This window comes from Pteropus vampyrus, unplaced genomic scaffold, assembly GCF_000151845.1.
Source record: "Pteropus vampyrus isolate Shadow unplaced genomic scaffold, Pvam_2.0 Scaffold94, whole genome shotgun sequence".
Taxonomy (NCBI): domain Eukaryota; kingdom Metazoa; phylum Chordata; class Mammalia; order Chiroptera; family Pteropodidae; genus Pteropus; species Pteropus vampyrus.
This window is the reverse complement of record NW_011888875.1, coordinates 1839762-1848432: the sequence shown is the minus strand read 5'-3', so window position 1 is coordinate 1848432 and position 8671 is coordinate 1839762. Positions and strand designations below refer to the sequence as shown.

At 36.6% G+C, this 8671-nt stretch overlaps 1 long non-coding RNA gene across 1 annotated transcript; it reads right to left on the bottom strand.

The window, feature by feature from the left end:
* Positions 1–4801: 4801 nt before the first annotated feature.
* LOC111742422 lies at positions 4802–6608 on the bottom strand. The gene is made up of 2 exons (XR_002781307.1): positions 6512–6608; positions 4802–5723 (listed from the first exon to the last, which is right to left on the bottom strand). It is a non-coding gene; the product is annotated as an uncharacterized LOC111742422 (long non-coding RNA).
* Between the last annotated feature and the right edge of the window lie 2063 nt (positions 6609–8671).

The window sequence follows — 8671 nt, the reverse complement described above, 5'->3', positions numbered from 1 at the left end:
CCTAGGAAATGGAAAACATACAATCACACAGAAACTCACGCACAAATGCTTGTAGCAGGATTATTCGTAATACCCAAGAAGTGGTAATAATCCAAATGCCAACTTGCCAATGAGTAGATTAAAAATGTGGGTCTGTTTTACATGGAATATTATTTGGTAGTAAAAAAAGAATAAAGTAATAATACATGCTACACAATATGAATGAAGTTTGAAAACATTGTTAAGTAAAAGAAGCCTATCACCAATAATCACAAATTATATGATTCTGCTTGTGTGAAATGTAACATTTCTATATCTAACTGGAATTAATTTAGTATAAATCTGAAGCAGATTCTGATAAATTAACATGTATATGGCAAGCTGTGGAAAATCTACTGAAAAACCCTTAAAAGTATAATTTTAAAAATCATTAAAAGAATTAAAATGTTACACTAAAAATATTCACTTAATCCATTAAAAAAAGAAAGTTGGTCATTTTCACAATGTATGTAGACACTGGACAGCCCAAACACTAAAAAAAAAAAAAAAAAAAAAATGAAAAACAATTCACAAGCAGATGCTTCCCAAAAATTTGGTCCAAGGTCCCAATCGAGGATCTTTTTTTATGGTAGTAAGAAAAGTACTGTTCTTTAAGGGTTTATCCTTAAGAGGAGAACCTACTGTTTATTCAATTCTTCCTTACTACCAAGGGAATAAAATAATTATATAAATTCCTCACAGTGACCCCACTGACTGATGAGCAATCCAAGTGGAATTCTTGACTAGGAAGCAAATGAAATTGACTCAACGTCTGTGATGGAATGGAGTCTATGTGAGCTTGCTCGGACAGGATTCAGAACTTCTCTCTTTGGTACACATCACACGTCTGGAGACACACTGCGTTTTTCAGGGGAAAAAATTTAACTCCATACATCTCCCTTTTCATGGAAAGATCAATTTCTTCAAAGGCAGGTGGTGCCCTGAAGCTCTAATTGTTTTAGAATGCTGACCGACCTTGATTGGCACTCTAACCAATCAGAGCTTTTGACCAGATGAGTGGAAATTACCACATTTCTCCCAGATTAGACATAACCAAAGCCCCTTCCTAGACTCATCAGTAAGGTATTTGTTTAATAACTGAACCTGTGGTCTCCAGGCTCTCTGCCAATGGCAGGAAAAAATAAGGACGAGGATCTAGACACAGGCAGAGATAAAAGGCTATACTTTGCCCCTGAATTTATTGTTCTTTTTAAGAAATCTCTATCTGCTAGCCCTTCATTTCTATTTATAGAAAACAAAATTAGTCCTTAAATCTGAATGCATGAGAGGAACACGTACGAATGCATGGCTTAAGCAGATACTTATGTAAATGATTATAGAATAATAAAATCAGATGTCCGAAGTAAATAACTTGCATTACCACTAACCCATGGCAAGAGTCCCTATTCTATTTTTAAGCACCTTCAAATCTACTTGTGGTCTTTTATCTCAATTTCATTTTTATAACATTTTTTTCTGGTTTACAGGGAGCTTAACTGAATACTGAAGGAAAAAAATCTCCACTGTACTCATTTCTATAGCAAGATTTTATGGGAAATTTTGCCTATCAAGGAATTTTCTTTCAAATTCCACTGAAAGAGCAAAATCACACTGCTCTTCAGACCTACGGTAACTCCCTTTACAATTTCACAGTTATCATTCTGGCTTCATTTGAGAAAGTACTTTTTTTAGAGATCAGAGAAAACCTGACTGGTTTTCAAATAAAAGTACCAAGAATAATGAAAACCTGGACAAATTTAGGAAGCATTCGAAAGGTTTAATTGGAGAAATGATCGATTGATCTTTACATATCTCCTTATTGCTACTCATTTGTCTCAATTCATCTAGTTTTGTCATTTTTTTTTTTATATTTCCACTAAAATTCCTAGTGTCCCTTGTTTTTCTATTGTAGCTTAAGTCTACAAATGGAGATAAGCATTTTTATTTGTCCATACTTGGAGTATAATTACGCTTTGTATAGATTCGTGTCTTTCACCAATTCTGGAAAGTTCTCCAGTCATTATTTCTTTGAATACTCTCTTTACTCCCTTCTATTCATTCTCCCCTTTAGAAAATAAGAGAGAATGACTTTCTCTATCCACCATGTCTCTTTTTGTTTTGTCCTAAATAGTCGCAATTCTTTGTTAAAGTGAGTTTATTTTCTTTTTTAAAACTACATTTAATAGTGAATTAACACAATTTAGAAATGACCAATTACAAATTAAGTACCTTGCTGACCATAGGAACTTCTTATGCTTTACCATTTTCTAATTTTTAAGTAAATTTTATTGTGGTAAAATTCACACATTCTATGTAGAAATAGATGAATTCTGACAAACATTCATCCATGTTACCATGTCCCCATTTAAGATATAGAATATTTCCCCAGAAAGTTTCCTCTTGCTCATTTGCACCTGTATCATGACACCCTAGTCAATCACTGATCCGATTTGTCAATATAGATTTCTTTACTCTGTTCTAGAATTTCATCACATAAACAGAGTCATACAGTCTTCCTAATTCTGTGTCTAGTTTCTTCTGTTCAGAATAATGTCTGGGAGATTCATCCTTATCGTTGCATGAATCAGTACAATAATTTGTTTCTTTTTATAGCTGAATAGTATCCCATTGTATGAATATGACAATTTGTTTATCCACATTCATTCCATACATATAAGTAATCTAAGTTGTTACATTATGAAATTGCATATATTCAATATAAAACATAATACACAAAAAAAATTGGGTAGCCTCTAACTGGCTTCTCTCACTCCAGTCTCTAGTACATTCTTGCTGCCAAGGTCAACTTTCCCTTCACCATGACAATCTTCTGTTAGACGTGGCCCTAGTCCACTGCTGAAAGCAATCCTTTTTACTTCCCATTTTTGCTTCATATGATGCACCTCTTGCTGCTTTGTGTTGTGGTTACTTAGGCACATATCTGACTTCAACTACTAGACTCTAAGCTGCTTGAGGTCAGGATCCAGAGAGATTTAGCTTCACTCGTGCACCGCACTGAACACAGGATGGCTTTATGGGATGCGCTCAACAAATACCGGCTGAGGAGATAAATAAACAAGTGAATTCTTCCATTCAAAATTAGCCTCAGTGGCTCCCCATCTTAGAGCTTGTTTTACAAAATCTTCCACAACTAGCTCCAACTTAGCTTTTCATCTGCTTTCCTGTGATTTTTCATGCATAATACATCTTCTCCAGCTACACTGGAGTCTATGTGTTGACTTCCATACCTTTATCTATAATGTTTTTCCTGTCTGGTAGGAAGCACGCGCGCACACAGACACACAGACACATACACACACAGACACAGACACAGACACACACACACACACACACCCCTATCTGTCTTTATTCTTTCCCTACATTCTTGACTAGGAAGCAAATGAAATTGACTCAACGTCTGTGATGGAATGGAGTCTATGTGAGCTTGCTCGGACAGGATTCAGAACTTCTCTCTTTGGTCCACATCACACGTCTGGAGACACACTGCGTTTTTCAGGGGAAAAAATTTAACTCCATACATCTCCCTTTTCATGGAAAGATCAATTTCTTCAAAGGCAGGTGGTGCCCTGAAGCTCTAATTGTTTTAGAATGCTGACCGACCTTGATTGGCACTCTAACCAATCAGAGCTTTTGACCAGATGAGTGGAAATTACCACATTTCTCCCAGATTAGACATAACCAAAGCCCCTTCCTAGACTCATCAGTAAGGTATTTGTTTAATAACTGAACCTGTGGTCTCCAGGCTCTCTGCCAATGGCAGGAAAAAATAAGGACGAGGATCTAGACACAGGCAGAGATAAAAGGCTATACTTTGCCCCTGAATTTATTGTTCTTTTTAAGAAATCTCTATCTGCTAGCCCTTCATTTCTATTTATAGAAAACAAAATTAGTCCTTAAATCTGAATGCATGAGAGGAACACGTACGAATGCATGGCTTAAGCAGATACTTATGTAAATGATTATAGAATAATAAAATCAGATGTCCGAAGTAAATAACTTGCATTACCACTAACCCATGGCAAGAGTCCCTATTCTATTTTTAAGCACCTTCAAATCTACTTGTGGTCTTTTATCTCAATTTCATTTTTATAACATTTTTTTCTGGTTTACAGGGAGCTTAACTGAATACTGAAGGAAAAAAATCTCCACTGTACTCATTTCTATAGCAAGATTTTATGGGAAATTTTGCCTATCAAGGAATTTTCTTTCAAATTCCACTGAAAGAGCAAAATCACACTGCTCTTCAGACCTACGGTAACTCCCTTTACAATTTCACAGTTATCATTCTGGCTTCATTTGAGAAAGTACTTTTTTTAGAGATCAGAGAAAACCTGACTGGTTTTCAAATAAAAGTACCAAGAATAATGAAAACCTGGACAAATTTAGGAAGCATTCGAAAGGTTTAATTGGAGAAATGATCGATTGATCTTTACATATCTCCTTATTGCTACTCATTTGTCTCAATTCATCTAGTTTTGTCATTTTTTTTTTTATATTTCCACTAAAATTCCTAGTGTCCCTTGTTTTTCTATTGTAGCTTAAGTCTACAAATGGAGATAAGCATTTTTATTTGTCCATACTTGGAGTATAATTACGCTTTGTATAGATTCGTGTCTTTCACCAATTCTGGAAAGTTCTCCAGTCATTATTTCTTTGAATACTCTCTTTACTCCCTTCTATTCATTCTCCCCTTTAGAAAATAAGAGAGAATGACTTTCTCTATCCACCATGTCTCTTTTTGTTTTGTCCTAAATAGTCGCAATTCTTTGTTAAAGTGAGTTTATTTTCTTTTTTAAAACTACATTTAATAGTGAATTAACACAATTTAGAAATGACCAATTACAAATTAAGTACCTTGCTGACCATAGGAACTTCTTATGCTTTACCATTTTCTAATTTTTAAGTAAATTTTATTGTGGTAAAATTCACACATTCTATGTAGAAATAGATGAATTCTGACAAACATTCATCCATGTTACCATGTCCCCATTTAAGATATAGAATATTTCCCCAGAAAGTTTCCTCTTGCTCATTTGCACCTGTATCATGACACCCTAGTCAATCACTGATCCGATTTGTCAATATAGATTTCTTTACTCTGTTCTAGAATTTCATCACATAAACAGAGTCATACAGTCTTCCTAATTCTGTGTCTAGTTTCTTCTGTTCAGAATAATGTCTGGGAGATTCATCCTTATCGTTGCATGAATCAGTACAATAATTTGTTTCTTTTTATAGCTGAATAGTATCCCATTGTATGAATATGACAATTTGTTTATCCACATTCATTCCATACATATAAGTAATCTAAGTTGTTACATTATGAAATTGCATATATTCAATATAAAACATAATACACAAAAAAAATTGGGTAGCCTCTAACTGGCTTCTCTCACTCCAGTCTCTAGTACATTCTTGCTGCCAAGGTCAACTTTCCCTTCACCATGACAATCTTCTGTTAGACGTGGCCCTAGTCCACTGCTGAAAGCAATCCTTTTTACTTCCCATTTTTGCTTCATATGATGCACCTCTTGCTGCTTTGTGTTGTGGTTACTTAGGCACATATCTGACTTCAACTACTAGACTCTAAGCTGCTTGAGGTCAGGATCCAGAGAGATTTAGCTTCACTCGTGCACCGCACTGAACACAGGATGGCTTTATGGGATGCGCTCAACAAATACCGGCTGAGGAGATAAATAAACAAGTGAATTCTTCCATTCAAAATTAGCCTCAGTGGCTCCCCATCTTAGAGCTTGTTTTACAAAATCTTCCACAACTAGCTCCAACTTAGCTTTTCATCTGCTTTCCTGTGATTTTTCATGCATAATACATCTTCTCCAGCTACACTGGAGTCTATGTGTTGACTTCCATACCTTTATCTATGATGTTTTTCCTGTCTGGTAGGAAGCACGCGTGCACACAGACACACAGACACATACACACACAGACACAGACACAGACACAGACACACACACACACACACACACACACCCCTATCTGTCTTTATTCTTTCCCTACCTGAACAAGAGTCCGAATCCAAAGTTCTCTGTTTCCTGAGGAACTTTCTACTATCCACACACCTTTGTCCGCGGGGACCATGCAAGTAAAAAGTTGCAGATTACACCCAGTAGGGGGCGGTGTGCCCATAATCTCCCGCGAGTTCCAGGGCTTTTTCTGCAGCCCTGGAGATTTTACAGAAGCCATGTGTTTACAGAAACCTCTCACAGATTAAAGAAATAAATAAACAACAATTCAGCTATCTCCCTCCTCAGATCACTCACAAGCTATGAGTAATCTCCACTAACCAAAGCACAGTAATTGGGGCCCTAATAACAAAGACAAAACCATCTGACAATTTTTAATCTCTATGATTTAAAACACAACCAGCTCATTTTTTAAAGATTCATCTGAAGGACCTCATTTTTAAAAAAATACATCCTCATTTTTTAAAAAAGCAATCAAATGCACTCACAGGTTGAGTGGCGAATCTGCATTGTTGAATCGGGAACCATTAACGCAAAGTTGAACGTCTTGCCCTTTATAAGAAGAGATCAGTTAAAAAGGAAAAAGTAAATTCTGTACTACCCACTTCTTTCCCATCTCCACCCACTTCTTCCCTCCATTTAGATTTTTAAAATATGTTTCGTAACTATTTACCGAATGGCAGTTATTTTTTATGTACTAGATTTAAGATATCAGAGGATTCGGTTTGTATTAATCATTGGTTCACACTGTTCACAGCCCAGAAGTGAACAGTCATCATGAAACACACAAACCATGTCGCATCACGGGGGCCAGAGGCTAGCCCTGCTGTTCTCACATGGGGGCAGAGAGACTTCACAGAGAATCAATAAAGTTCAGTGTCTTATAAGTTTATAAATCAATAAAGCTGGAAATGGTCCTTGCATTTCCCAGATAAGAAAGAAATGTGATGTCCAAAGAGGTCAAAGTGATTTTTTTCAAGAGACCACAACCAGTTAGTGACGAAACAGTCTAGAATCCAACACTTTGGACCTGTTTCCTGTATTATGCACTTCATCTTGTGGACACCATTTATTGCTCTTCTTAAAGTGTCGGCAAGCAAGCGATGATATCTTAAAAGCATCTTCTTTGTGCCCGGATGTTTTAAAGGTATGCTAACAAGGCCAGGCAAACACCAGGTTGCCTTGAATAACACCTCTCTAAGAAGCCAGCCAGGCTTTCAGTTCCTTAAGGCTGTCACGCTGGCACCTTTTAAAAAGTGCTTGTGAGAAAGATCATCAAGGAAGAAAGTAAAATCCATCCTTAGTGGCTATCACGTGTGTCAGCATACATCCTATTCATTTCTCCTATAATTATTTATTGGGTGGGGTAAGAGGCAGGACGTGTTATTATATTAGGAAGTTATTTGTCCCTTGAATCTAAAGATATGCCTACAGTTCACATTACATCAGAAGGAGGATGTAAACACTAAAAGCTATGCTCAAATAACAGTGCTTAATAACAATGGCACTTAAAGCTTATAACACCTTTCAGGGTGGATTTCAAAGTACTTGACAAATGTTCATTATATTTCAACACAGTATTATGCTGAAGGAGCAACATGTTGTGATTTCTTTATTATAAGTCAGAGAAAAGAAAGATAATTGCTTTTTTAAGTCTTTTTTTTAATCCCTATCATTTTTATTTTTAATGATGCCTAATTTTGTAAATTAACTAAATAAAGTGATTGGCTTTAAGGGATTAGAATTTGCAAGTCCTATGCCCATTTAGAGGAAACACTCTTTGGGCTTTCTGACGTAAAATTCACACAAAGGACTCTCGTGAAGCATCATCTGAAATTCCAGGTCTGGATGTGTGAAGCAACCCACCAGGGAATGTAGCAACTTAAAAAAATTTATGGAAGCTTTAATTCTTCCCTGGACTGTCATTATTAAAAATTAATCCAGGAATTCGAGTTTGGGATGAGGTAGGAGGATGGGTGGGAGGGAATTAGAAAGGGAGGGAGAAGACAAAGACTGTTTAAATAGTTATGATTTTTATTTGAAATCGGAGAAAGAGTCCCTACTTTTAAGACTTGAATTGTCATGATAATTAAGGACTTCAGATATTTTATATTACATGTAACGGGTTTTGACTTCGAAAGAGCTTAGAGGGGTGTGTCAGCAGAGGTGGCTTTCGCTGCAGCCCCCCAGGGTACTCAGCCGCATCACAGAAGGTTCGGTACCTCTCGACAGTGTGCAGCACCCTGGGACAATTTCCTCACCCTAAAAAGGTCAATGAGATGATGTCAATGGAGCTTGTTGAGCACAGCCCCTGGGAGTTTTAAAAGAGGGTTGGCTCAGCTAGGAAGGGTGCTCTTTTGCTGTCTCTCCAATGCCTTCTTCTTCCTGCCTGGAATGGGGACATGGCAGCTGGAGTTCTAGCAGTCATTTTGTATCTTGAGGTAGATCTTGAGACAGGTAAAAGAAACATGCACATTTGATGATGGTATTGCTGTCTTACATGCCCTGAACATCCTGTCTTGAGATTTCTTTTATATAATACTTGAGTTTTTCATTATTTATTCACTAATAAAGCCAACTCGATGACCTTTAGAGTTTAAGTAATTGCACTTTCTCTTTAAAACTGCCTTTGTTTCTTGAAGAAGTAC